General features: G+C 38.8%; 1 protein-coding gene across 1 annotated transcript in view; it reads right to left on the reverse strand.

Annotated features, from left to right (window-relative positions):
* The window catches only part of MCC (MCC regulator of WNT signaling pathway), a gene marked incomplete at its 5' end in the record, with an annotated part of 425,634 nt that overhangs the window by 410,579 nt on the left and 284 nt on the right, over positions 1 to 14,771 (reverse strand). The window lies entirely within an intron of this gene.

Consider the following 14,771-nt stretch of genomic DNA (forward strand, 5'->3'; position numbering starts at 1 on the left):
AGATGCCAGAACTGAGTGGGTTGAGGACTTTATGGGGAGTAAAAAAATGGAGAACGTAAGTAAAGACAGTCCTACAGAATCAAGCAGGAAACTCTGACTCGGACTAAAAGCCAAAGTCCTTACAGTAACCTACCAGGCCATACCATCTACCTCTCCTTACTGCATCTTCCACTTCTCTTCCCTTTCTCACGCTGGCCACACTGACTTCCTTATTCTTTGGATGCACCAGCTTCTACCTCATGACTTTTGCATTTGCTGTTCCTTCAGTCAGGAAGCTTATTCCTTCACATAAATAAACGGCTGCTCCCTAACTCCTCAAGTCTTGGCTCAAAAATTATTTTCTCAGTGAGGTCTCCCCTAACTACCATATTTAATATTAAAATTCACCTCTTCGCTTGTGCTGACTATTCCCTTCCCTGCTTCATTTGGTACTTCTTACCGTCTGACAGATTATATATTGCTTCTGTGTTTACTATTTATCTCATCCCCTCCCTCAAGAATGTAAGTTTCTTGAGGGCAGAGAATTTTGTCTATTTTGATCACTGCTACAGTCTCAGTGATTAGACCAGTGTCTATTACTTAGTAAGCACTCAAAAAATGTGTTGAAAAAATAAAATATTTGAACAAATAAAATAAATAGCTTTAATATACACCGTCAATTATCAACTAGAAAAACAAAGAAGTTTAAAAAAAGCTCCATTCATGATAGCAGCAAAATCTGGAGGGAAAGACAGAGAAACAAAACAAAACAAAAAATAATGTGCAAATATGAGGAAAACCACTGAGTGACATAAAAAAGACTTGAGTAAATGTAGAGATATACAATCCCTCTTATGAAAAAACTGGCTTGCAAAGATATCAATTCTTCCTACGTTAATTTAGAAATGTATCACAAGTTAATGAAATTAAAATTAACAGACAATTAAAAGTCAATGAAATTTCCACATCAAAGTAAAAAGCTTTCGCACAGTGAAGGAAACTACCAACAAAACAAAAAGGCTGCCTATTGAATGGGAGATGATATTTGCCAACAATGTACCTGATAAGGAGTTAATATCCAAAATGTACAAAGAACTCATACAACTCAACATCAAAAAAAATAAATGACTGGATTTAAAAATTGGCAGAGAAACTGAACAGACATTTTTTCCAAAGAAGACATACAAATGACCAACAGCCACATAAACAGATGCTCAATATCACTAATCATCAGGGAAATGCAAATCAAAACCACAATGAGATATCACCTCACACCTGTCAAAATGGCTATTACCAAAAAGACAATAAATAACAAGTATTGATGAGGAGGTGGAGAAAAGGGAACACTTATGCACTGTTGGTGTGAATGTAAATTGGTGCAGCCACTATGGAAAACAGTATGGAAGTTCCTTAAAAAATTAAAAATAGAACTACCATATGATCCAGCAATTCCACTCCTGGGTATTTTTCTGAAGAAAACAAAAACACTAATTTGAAAAGATATACGCACCCCTAAGTTCATCGTAGCATTTACAATAACCAAGATACAGAAGCAACCTAAGTGCCCACTGATAAATGAATGGATAAAGAATATATATACATTAAGAATATTATATATATTATATATATATAATGTAATATTACTCAGTCATAAAAAATGAAATCTTACCATTTGTGACAACATGGATGGACCTATAAGGTATTATGTTAAGTGAAATAAGTCAGATGGAGAAAGACAAACACCATATGATTTCACTCATATGTGGAATGAAAAACAAAATGAACAAACAAATGAACAAACATAACAAGACAGAAACAGAGTCATAGATACAGAGAATAAATAGATGGTTGCCAGAGGGGAGGAGGTTAGGGGGAGGGGAGAAATAGGTGAGGGAGATCAAGAGGTACAAACTTCCAGTTACAAAATAAATGAGTCACCAGATGAAAGGTACAGCATGGGGAATATAGTCAAAAATAATGTGACATCTTTGTAAGGGAACAGATGGTAACTCGACTTATCATGGTCATCATTTTGTATTGTATGGAAAGATCCAATCACTATGCTGTGCACCAGGAACTAACACTGTGTTATAGGTCAATTATACTTCAAAAACAAACAAACTCATAGAAAAAGAGATCAGATTTGTGGTTACCGGAGGTGGGGGGATGGAGGAAGGGGGAATTGGATGAAGGCGGTCAAAAGTTACAAGCTTCTAGTTATAAGATAAGTAAGTACTAGGGATGTGACGTACAGCATAATAAGTATAATTGACACCGCTGTGTGTTACATTATATGAAAGTAGTTAAGAGAGTAAATTCTTAGAGTGTTCATCACAAGGAAAAATGTTTCTTCCTTTCTCTTTCATTTTCTATCTATATGAGATGATAGATGTTCACTAAACTTATTGTGGTAATTATTTCATGATGTAAGTCAGTCAAATCTTTATAATGTACACCTTAAACTTACACGGTGCTGTATGTCAATTATACCTCAATAAAACTAGAAGGAAAAAAAATTCAATGGAATTTCTAAAGTTCTCTTAGATGGGAAAAATGCCTGGAAATAGCCAAAATGGTCTTTTTTGGGGGTGAGGAGAGACAATGAGGGAAGTCAATCCATATGGCATATTTAACCATATTATGAAGTAACAGTATTAATACAAGAACAGATAGATCAATAAAAGAAAATGTAGGACCTATAATCAAATGCAAATATATATACTTTTAAAGTTAGTATATAATAAAGTGTACATTCAGATCATCAGGGAAAGAATGGATTTATTAAATGGGATTAGGACAAATGACTAATCATTTGGGGAAAAAATGATGCTTCCTATCATGTAAATCATATACACATAAATTCCAGAAGAATTAGATATTTATAAATGAACCCTAAGACAGCTATAAGAAAATGCCAACATTTATCTACTGAGCTCAATGTGAAAAAGTAAAAGAAGAAAGTGACAGATTTGGCTACATTTAAATTTAAAACTTATGTTTTGCAAAAGATATCACAAATTTCAAACTAAAGCAAAAATTTGGGGAAAACATTTCCAACCTGACAAAAAATTAATATTCCTAATACACAAAGACTTCTTATAAACCAAAAAGAAAAACACAAATTCTCTAACAGAAAAAAAATGAGAATTGAGAAAATACACAAATTAGAAACAGAGCTAGTCAATAAATAAATCAAAAAGATGTCCAAATTTACTAGGATTCAAAGAACTGTAAAATTAAATAATGTGATCCCATTATTTAGAGGTCAGATTGGTGAAGGCTAAAAAAGGTAATAATGTGTAACATTACTGAATATGTGAGGAAATGGGCACTTTTACAGGTTCCAGAAGGCACAGTAAATTCTGGAAGGCAATTAGTAATATATTAACCTAGATATTCATAGAGGGGTTTATTAGTTTTTTAGTGCTGCCATAACAAAGTACCACAGACTAGGTGGCTTAAACAACAGAAATTTATTTTCTCTTGACTCTAGAGGCTAGAGGTCCAAGATCAAGGTATCAGAAGTGTTGATTTCATTCTGAGGCCTCTCTCTCCTTGGCTTACAGATAACTGTCTATAAGTCAGAAAGTGGGACAGGTAGCCTTCTAAAAAAGCTCCCGATGATCCCTGCCTCCTGGGAGTCACACCCTTATGTAATCCCCTCCCCTTGAGTGTCAGCTGGACCGTGGGACTTGATTCTAAAGAACAGAATACTGCTAAAGCGATGGATGTCACTTCTGAGATCATGGTACAAAAGACTGTGGCTTCTGCCTTGCTGGCCCTTCTTGTTCGCTTGCTCTGGGGAAGAGGAGCATCGAGTAAGGAACAGAGGGTGGCCTCGGGTCAACAGTGAGGAAGGAACTGAAGCCGTCAGTCCAACAGCTCTCCAGGAACTGGATCCTGTCAACAACCACTGAGGAAGCTGAGAAACGGACCTGCCCAGTTGAACCCTGAGATGACTTTGGCTCCAGCCGATACCCTGACTGCAGCCTCTTAAGAGACCCTTAAATAGAGGACCCAGCTAAGCCATGCTTGGATCCAAGACCCACGAAACTGTGAGATGATAAATATGTGTTGTTTTAAGCCACTGAGTTTTGCGGTAAGCAACAAATAAACTAAGAAAGTAAAATAAAATTTCTGGAGAGAGACAACTCGTATAATATATCAAGTTACACACACACACACAAACACACACACACCATGCAATACTTAATTTTAAATGGTGATATGAGGTCTATATTTACATGGCAAATTTGCATGATATAGTATGTAAAAAAAAAAAGTAGATTACAAAACACCCTGCCTAGTAAAATCCCATTTATATATAAATACATTAGAATGCTTTAGGGCGTAAGTAAAGAAGCTATAACTCAGGAGATCTTAAATAATAAAGAAACGTATTGTGCAGCAGGAAGGCTAGAGGCAGGGTGGTTCAATCAATATCGTGAAGGCTCTGGCTGTTTCCATGCTGTTCCTCTCCCTTAAAAGTGTGGTCTTCTTCCTAATATTAATCTCCTTTGGATCTGTAGTGGCTACTACTGGCAATCAAGGGTACATGCATCCTCTTCATGTTTATCTCCCATTTGGGAGGGAAAGAGAGAAGGAGCTGCTTTCAGAAACTCTACCAGAAGAACGTGGAAACCTTTTCTAGCTACCTCCAGCACACTTTTTCTAGAGACTCATTAGTGCAAGTCTTATCACATGTCCATTCCTAACTCAAATGTTATCAAGAGGCTGGGACTACCCTTAGATCTGTCAGGCTTCCCCTTACATTGGGAGGTGGGACCCTGCAATACATGGGTTTCTTGGAGGAGGAGAGGCTGCCTGCACTTTTGTTAGGGATCTTTTGGAAAGAAGAGAAGTAGGGATGGATGTGCGCAACAAATAATGAGCACTACATCGTATCTGTGTGTATCTGTTGTGTCTTTACTCTTACTATCTCTGGGTAGATGAGATTAAGAATGATCTCTTTTTCTTTGTATTTTTCCTTACTGAATGCATTTTTTTTTTTTTGCAATTAGGTTCAGGGCCAATGAGGCCCAATGTATTTAAATAATAATCTCTTTTTTGTGAGCTGTTTACACGGGTTCTGTCTTAAACTTACATGCTTATACATTATTGGGGGTGCAGTCTCAGGAAAGCACGAGTGAAGGGAAAAGCTGAGTGAGGAAACAAAGCGGGGAGAGCTAACGTAAGGGGTGTGCAAGCAAGCTGGCCACAGCTCTGCAGCACACGTAGCTGGTTGTCTGGTCTTGCAGAGGCCAGAGGAAACTACTGCATTCAGAACAGGTCCTCGGCGGGGAGGAAGGAGGAGCAGCTTAACAGCTGGTTCCCTCCAGTTTCCTGTCTCTCACTGGTTGCTGCTCCACAGGGCGTGACCTCCACAACAGCCCAGGGTTGTGCACCTGACAGGTCCAGGCAGTCGCTGAGGAAGCCCGGGCCTCTGCAGGGCGGTCTCTCCCTGTCATCAGGGCTGCCTTTGGCTCCTTTGTCTGTGGGAGGGTGCAGGGTAGCAGGGAAGCCATCGCTAGAGCCACTCTGGCTGAAGTAAAGACAGAGGCCATGATCTATGATGGGAGGTGAAGCTAAGCGACCAGTCTGGGCCAGTTACATATTCCTTGCAACAAACTTACTAGAACAATATCCTCCTATAAAGCCCAGTTGTTTTCCTTCCTTTCCCTGAACCTTCCTAGACGCTTTGCACTTCTCCTTGTCTCTGGTCATGTGTGTACTTATTGCATAAGACCAAACACTCCTTAAAGGAAGATGCTGTAACACACCCATCTTTGAATTCCTCTGTGCATACAGTGGGCATGCAATAAACATTTAAAAATAAAAATTAATATTCTTAAATTTGCTCTGGTGTGACAGTCAGCAGATGCTATAGGGACTGAAGACTGAGAAGGAATCTATAAAGTAAAAAACCACTATGGATAGCAAATTACTCCTTTAAGGGAACCTTTATTTTATATTACCAAAATAGGGGACTTCAACAAACTAACTTACATGGCAATAGTCTTTGTGTTTTCCTCGTTCCATGTTATTTTACTGATGGTAAATCTGGAAGCATGTAAGCATACAGTTAGAGACAGGTTAACACTGGCACAGGAGTTTTTCTCTATTTTAGGAATGAGAAAAGTCAAAATCCTACCTTGCAAGTGTAGAAGTAGCAACATAATTTTGTCTTAAGGTAGTATTAATCCATCACTTCATTCATTCAACACTGATTTAACATCTATGTACACAGCATTTATGTACAAGGAATAGTGTCAGGTGGTGTGAGAGATAAAAGGCATGATTGTTATACTCATGAAGTTTATAATCTGGTAGGTGAAAGAAACTGAATAGAAGTTACTATAACACAAGTTAGGATTAAGTAAATTCCCTTAATTCTATTATTAGTTTTTTATTCTGTGATTAGTTTAAAATGTTTGTTCACTGTGAATACCCAGTAACCAGAAAGGAATAGCCTAAGAAAAGTGGACTATAAATATTAATTTGAAAATAGTTTTTAAAGCATTTATCTACCCTGAAAGAGTCAGGATAGAACCATGTGGTCAACTGCCAAACAACTTTTTAATAACAACTAGAATACACAATTAAGAGTAGTTTTTTTTTTTTTTTCATTTACTTCATCTTATAATCTTTACTCAGGAACTGACACAGAACCTAACCAACAGTTCAATGCTTTTGAAAATACTACTAACTAGATGGTATTGAAGCCTATTGGATGATAACAGCTACTAATACAGAGAAACTATGGATTTATCACAGTTAGTTCACAAGCAAACACCAACAGTTGCCCAATGGGACTAATTTAAACAGTATGCTTTTCCAAAAAGATATGCTACCAAAAACATCCTAGTACCTACAGTCCAGAAAATAAAACTCTTTCGGTCCTGAAAAAGATGTTAAAATCACTTTATAGAAGAAGACTGATTGGAGAGGTGTGTGTGACTTGCCTAAAGTCACACGACTAGTTAGTTGAAGGGGCACAGAGTCCCCATCACCCTAATATTCTAGATTAGGTAAAATGCACATGATACATACTTTCAAATGTAAATTTCTCAGCTTCTTCTTTTTTATTGAAGTATAGTTGATTTACAATGTTGTGTTAGTTTCTGGTGTACAGCAAAGTGATTCACTTATACATAAATTCTTTTTCATATTATTTTCCACTATGGTTTGTTACAGGATATTGAATATAGTTCCCTGTGCTATAAAGTAGGACCTTGTTATTTATCTGTTTTATATATAGTAGTTTATATCTGCTAATCCCAAACTCCTAATTTATCCCTCCCCTACCCCCTTTCCCCTTGGTAACCATAAGTTTTCTTTGTGAGTCTGTTTCTGCTTTGTAAACAAGTTCATTTGTATCATATTTTAGATTCCACATGTAAGTGGTATCATATGGTATTCATCTTCCTCTTTCTGATTTACTTCACTTAGTATGATAATCTCTACTTGCATCCATGTTGCTGCAAATGGCATTATTTCATTCTTTTTTATATATGTTTTATATATTATATATTATATTATATATATTATATATTTTATATATTGTATATATGTACCACATCTTTATCCACTCATCTGTCGACAGCCATTTAGGTTCTCAGCTTCTTCTAAGTTGGACAAAACCTGATAAATCTTTTTCTAAGTATTCTAAAGTGTTTGAAATTACCATTACACATGAACAATTTTATTTGATCAATATTTAATAAATTTCTATTACGTGTTGGGCACTGAGTTTATGAAGACAAAAGACAAAAGAAGTATAGTCTCTGCCTTGAGTGTGGGAAGCAAGGAAATGGAAACAGTGAGAATATCAAAGGTGAGCAGAGCTGGCCTAGGAGTGTGTATAAGGTCCTGAGGCATGAGGGAAAGTCTCCAGAGAGAAAGAGCTGCATGAGAACTGAGTCTAGGAAAACTGAGAAGGTGCTTACCAGACAACAAGGGGGAGAGGAAGGCACTTACAGAGGAGCTGCATGTGCAAAGCACTGAAGTTTGGAACAGCTGGGCCTGCCAGAGGAGGGAGTGTGAAAGATAATGCTAGAGGGGATACAATCACTGTGCCAGATGGCCAGGCGCTTCAAATCAAACGGCCCTAGGAGGAGTCTGAAATTAGCTGTAAGAAACAGGCAACTAACTGTTGAAGGACTTTACGAGGAGCTGCCTGCTCAGCTTTATTTTATAGAAAAATGACTTTAATGTCCATGTAAAGTGGCCTGGAGGAGCCGAGCCTGCATGTTACAACACTAGGAGAATAATTCTGGTCCGAGATGAAGGAACTTAGGAAACCAAGAAGGGGGAGGGAGATGAGCAGCACTGATTTCCCCCTTTGCTTACAATAAATATAAAACTGCCAACATATTTTTAGAAGAGTAAATACTTCCCCAAAAATATTCTCTCAATGATTTCCACCCTGTTTATCATGAAGTACACTCAGGTTAAGACTACAGTACATACAATTGTTAAAGTAAAACTCTTGCCTAAAAGCATTAACCTCTAATGTGGAATATTCTGTTAAGGTTGTTATTCTCAGAAAAAAGTTCTGATTTTTTGTAAATAAGTGAAAAATTCTGACATTTAAATGAAATGCAGTCACACTTTTATATAAATGCCCTCTTTCACCCTATCTGTTTTTACTTCCTTCATCTGTATCACAAATGTGTACATGAGAACTTTTAAACAATAGACAACAGGTGTCTTAATCTATGGCACTTGCCACAATGTTGAATAGATGCCCAATTAACACCAAGTCTAAGATGTATTTTCAATTATCTTCTACATTGTGATGTGAATATTTAAAAAATTAAACAAAGAGCTCATCTATCTAGAATTTTCCAAGCAAAAGTTTCACAACTAAATATTCAACTGAGGGCTACACTTAAACTCAACTAACAACTGTCACATCAGACAAACACATTTAATGCTTATTGGGTCAACCTAGCAATTTGTTCCGTTTACATTTTCACTTTGCTAAGGGACAGGGATCCAAATATTTGAACAATGAATAGGTCCAGAGAGTCCTTCTGCCTACCCAACTCTTTTTCTCCCATCAGAGTCATCAATAATCAATTGCACGGATTTAGTAATTACTCATTTACATATTTAAACTGACGTTTTGAAATGACAATGAGAAGCTGACAATTAACTGTTCTCTAAGGAAATGCCCTTTCTCTCCATATGGTTTCTACTCTGGGACTAACACTTAAAGAGATTTTCAATTTACTGAACAACAGAGAGTCTCCCCAGCTGAGACCCCCATGGAAACCCATTTAGAATGCAAATGCCTCACCTTCTGTACCAAGAATTTAAATGCCATTCCCACTGATGCTAAGAAGCCAGTTTTAAAATGAAAATTCATCTGCACCATAGACCTTGGGTAAATTAAACAGGAAATAACTTTAAGGCTTTAGGGGTTTTAATAGGTTTTCTTGTGTTAGCTGCGCAGCATTTATGGTAAAAAAGGCTCTCAGGTAAGGGCCACAGGTTCATTCTTTTTCCTTAGAGGCTATGTTGTCTTGGCTCCCTGTCTTAAAACAGAGATATTAATTCCTGTTGCAAGAATTAAATGAGATAATATATGGACCAATTGATTGTAAACTATAAAAGCTTCTATACACATTTGCTATTATTACTTCAGATGTTCACTAACCTGCTGACTCCAAATTAAAAGACTGTAAAATAAAGGGCTGGTAGAAAAAAACAAAACTATCCTGAAAAATATACTTACTAAAAATGCAAGTGAACAAATTGGTCTATAAATTCAAAACAATCCCAATCAAATATTCCAGCTGCCTGTTTTGAAGAAATTGACAGGCTGATCCTAAAATGTGTATGGGAACTCAGAGGACTAAGAATAACCAATCTTAAAAAGAGAAGAACAAAACTGGAGGATTCACACTTCTCAATTTCAAAACTTACAACAAAGCAACAGTAATCAAAATAGTGTGGTACTGGTATAAGGATAGGCATATGTACCAATGGAAAAGAACTGAGAGTTCAGAAATAAATTCTTATGTTTATGGTCAATTGATTGTTGACAAGAGTGTCATGAAAATAGGAAAGAATAGTCTTTTCAACAAATGGTGCTGGAACAACTTGATAGCCACATGCAGAAGAATGAACCTGGACCCCTTCTTCACACCATACACACAAACTCAAAATGGATCACAAACCTAAATGTAAGAACTATATCTATGAAACTCTCAGAAGAAAACATAGGAGTGAATCTTTGTGACCTTGGATTAGGCAAAACCTTCTTGTATATGACACCAAAACACAAGCAACTACAGGTCACATAATGTATGATTCCATTTACATGAAATATCCATAATAGGCAAATCAATAGAGATAGAAAGTAGATTAATGGTTACCTAGGGCTGGGGAGGTTGGGGTGAAATGGGGGAGTATTGCCATCATAACAATATTAAAACTTCCTAACCATGAACATGAGATGCCTTTCCTTTTATCGAATCATTTTAAACGTACTAGAGGAATGATATGGTATAGATATGTCACCAGGAAAACAGAAATAATACACCTTAATTATGGGATAATGGATGATTTTGATTTTATTTTTATATATTTCTGTATTTTGCAAATTTTCATCACCAAAAATACCTTTTATATAACCAAAAAGAAGTTATTTTAAAGGAAAATATTATATAATAAAATATACTTATATTTAAGTATCTCATAAACATGGAAAATGCTTGAAAGATTGTTCAACCTACATGAACATACCACTGTTTATTCTTGGTCATTTATTCATCAGAATTTACTGACTGAGTGCTATATGGCAAATACTGTGCTAGATCCTGAGTGTACTGTTTTAATAAAACAGACATGATTCTGGCCCTCATGAAGGCCAATGGGAGAATGACAATAAATGGGCAAAGTAATAAATAGAAATGCAATTACAAGTTGTAAAGAGTGCTTTGGAAGAAAGCCAATGGTGGGATCTTAGTTCCGCGAACAAGGAATTGAACCCATGCTCTCGGAAGTGAAAGCGCTGAGTCCTAACCACTGGACCGCCAGGGAATTCTCTAACACTTTGATACAGTGGTCATGGAAGTTCTCTCTAAGGCAACAGTGTTTAAGCTGAGGCTTGGGGACTAGATATAAATGTTAAGTGTTGGTTTTAGATATTTGTCAAAATGTTCAACATAGTTTCTTAAACTGAAGGATAAAAACAAGAAGCTTTAAAATTACAAAGGGAGATTAATTTCAACAAATAGAGTAAAACCTCCATCTCCTATAACATGATATATAGGGCTCCCAAAACTCATTGTAAGGTTAATAAATGCACCAGAAGAGCCTGCTGTGCTCACACTGTGCAGCCCAAATCCTGCCCTGTCCAAGCTATGGCTTGGCTCCACCTGATGGTAGTTGTCTGCTCCAGCTTAAGTATCCATAGAAATGATTCTGGGTCCCTCTGGCAGGCTGGGAGTTCCAGGGCAGAAGTAGTAACTCCAGGAACCTCCAGCTAGCTAATACCCTTTTTGTCAGTTTGAGGAGGAAGGCTGAGCCAAGGGGATATTTAAGACACAAAGCCCTAACTCTTACCTCCCTGCTTCCTGAAATGATGTACCCTGATATTTCCCCAATGGCCTCAGTCTCTCTTCCACTCATCCTTCCTCCAAATATAACATCTCCAGCTCACTCCTGTTTGAGGATAATGGCTAGGTAAAAGGACTGGAGCCAATACAGTTGAATTTAGGTTAACATGGGGAGTTTTATTATACGTATTGGTTGCTACTTGCCTACCCAATATCCATTTCCCGCTCTTAATAACAGAACTCAGCTTTTGTATAGGAGGCGATGTACCCAATTGGATGATATACTTCCTTAAACTCTACTGCAAGTAGGCATGGTACAGTGATGTAGTTTGACCAACATGAAGTCAATTTAGGGATCTGGGAAAGCTGTGCTTTGATGATACAGGCAGCATTCATTTCAGCTTCCTCTTACACCTTCGCTCCCTAGAACTTGGAGATGAAGTTGGAGACAGAGCAATCATTTTAGGACTGCGACATAACTATGAGGATGAATGCTCCATGTGAAGAATGCTATGCAGAAAGATACAAGGAAGGGGGACATTGATACCATTCTGCAGCTGCTGCCTCAGCGTGGTTGGCCCACCTCAAGACTTCTAGGTGTGACAGTCAACACTTATTTGACTGTGATTCTATTATATATAGACAAACTGAAATCCTAAAGGATACAGCTATTTATGATTAGCATAAACTTGACATCTTTAGGAGAATTCAAGGTTTCCAAGGTTTTAAAGCAGAAAGCCCAACTCTCATGTTTAATAAAAGAGAAAATTCACAGCATTCCACACCTTATCTCCCACTGTACAGTGGTCAGTAAAGTCATTAAATAGGAGCAGCACAAAGGAGTGACATTGGAAAGGGAGTCATTATTTTCATTAACCCCATTCCTCAAGCATACCAAATAAACATATATTCCAATAACTGTGCTTGCTATGTAAACACACTTCTAGACAAGTTCTTTGGTGCCTGCTCTCAATGAGATTGCCACCCCTGAACTCCTCCTATATGGAAATTCTGTCACAGCCTAAAAATAACTTCCAGGGCAACTCTGCCCACAGCTAAAGTTTTGGCTTTGGGTCCACTACTGCCCATGCCGTCCAACTTTCAAGCAGATATATTAAAGTGATGTGGCTCAAGGACGGATAACATTTTTTCCCACGTTTGCCCCAGCAGGTTTCTACCTTCATCTAAAATTCCTTCTTTAACATCATGCCCTCACACTGCTTCACCCTCCAAAACAAAGTTCTCAAACTGTGCTTAAAGAATTCATTATCCTTCAGTGCTCATATAGCCCCCATTCAAAATAATATGAGCATTTACACAGAAAGTGTAGTTCAGGTAAAGCAACATATTAATAGGATTAGTGGGAGGAAAGGAGAGAATTTTGCTAGTGTTCTATATGTACTCTTGCCCATGTGAAATTAAATTCTTTTTGCATTCTAACATGAAGGATGTAGATAGTTTTTATTATTGCAAATGAGATAACGGCTTTTCAAGTAGAAAAACAACAACAAAAAAACCCTAAACGGGACTTCCCTGGTGGCGCAGTGGCTAAGAATGCGCCTGCCAATGCAAGGGACAGGGGTTCAAGTCCTGGTCCGGGAAGATCCCACATGCCGCAGAGCAACTAAGCCCGTGAGCCACAACTATTGAGCCCGCGAGCCACAACTACCGAAGCCTGCACGCCTAGAGCCCGTGCTCCGCAACAAGAGAAGCCACGGCGATGAGAAGCCCGCGCACCGCAACGAAGAGTAGCCCCCTCTCTCAGCAACTAGAGAAAGCTCGCGCGCAGCAATGAAGACCCAACGCAGCCAAAAATAAATAAATAAAGTTAAAAAAAACCCAAAACCCTAAACTATAGGATGAAATTTTTTTAACCCAGAACCCAAACAGGGAAAGACTTCCAGATAAAAATCTATATTAGGTCAACTAGAGTTACATATTTTTTTCCATTTCATAACATAATTACTCCATACAGTTTTCTGATATCTTTCTAATGTTTCCCAATGAAACTTCAGAAAAGTAATAAAGTTCAGCTAAGAATTATCATAATTGAGTGAAGTCCCAAATAAATAATTATTTTTTTAACTGTCAAATTCTTTTACATGTCAAACCACCTGTTTCAGAGATTTTTTTTTTTTTAATTTGGGCGTGGGGAGGGATTCCCCACTCTTTTTTTCTCTAGGTAGGCAAGGACAATCAGCAGGAGGCATCCTGGAATTTTCAGAGGATCTTCGGCATCACCAAGACAAAGGCTAAAGAAAGATGTAGTACACAATTCAGGCTGCCTACGCCTTTGAAGGCAATTCACATTTCGGCGCGTACAGGATTCAGCGCCCGGTGTCGACCTTTCATATAAGCATACCAGAAAACATTACGATTACCTTCTTCACCATCAGTGTCCAATAAGTGATAAAAATTTGGGCAGAAGTAATTATTTTGCCAAGCCCTGCCGCTTGACGTTGCAACACCGCCCCTGTAGGGGAGCTGGAAGCAAGCACAGCGAGGGTTAGGAGTGGTCGCGCAGAGGCGCCCCGAGACCCCTCCGGAGGCTCACCTGATTAGAGCGCGGAGCCGGGCTAGGGCGTAGGGTCTATTTCCAGCCTCACCTCTAAACCCCCAGTGTGCACCTGAGCGCGTCGTTCCCCTCAGGCTAATAGGTTTAAATCAGTACTGAGCGGCAAACTATGCCCATTCTTTGGACTCCGAAGTTGGGAACGCAGGGTCTCTGTGCCACACGAAAGTTTTTCACAGCTTGTTTTCATGGTCAACTCTGTCACTGAGAGCGCATCCCTATCCTGGTCCGGTCCCGGGTCTGTCCACCGAGCAACCGGACAAGATCGCTGCCCGGTGGCCCAGCACCTTGACACCCACATCTGCAGGGCAGCCTCTTCTATCGGGAACAAGTGGCCATAACTCGTCTCCCCACAGGCAGGAGCGCTCCGGGCCCCGGGGGAGAACTCGCATCCGAAAGAGATGTCTCCCAATGCCCAGACAAAGACGGCGCTGGGAAAAGTTGGACTAACTGGCACCTCCAGAAGACAAGCAGAGCAGCCCCTCGGCCTCAGTGGCCGAGCTGGCGACGCGCTCTCAGAGTCGCAGGCAACTTTCCGCGTGAGCTTCTGAGCAACTTGCTGGAAGTTGGGGACGAGGGGCCAGAGGAAAGGTCAAGGGCAGCGCCGAGAGGCTGATCGCGCCCCAGCCCGTTTCGCGGACCTCCCCGAGTAC

The sequence above is a fragment of the Balaenoptera physalus genome (assembly GCF_965194825.1).
Source record: "Balaenoptera physalus genome assembly, chromosome: 3".
Taxonomy (NCBI): domain Eukaryota; kingdom Metazoa; phylum Chordata; class Mammalia; order Artiodactyla; family Balaenopteridae; genus Balaenoptera; species Balaenoptera physalus.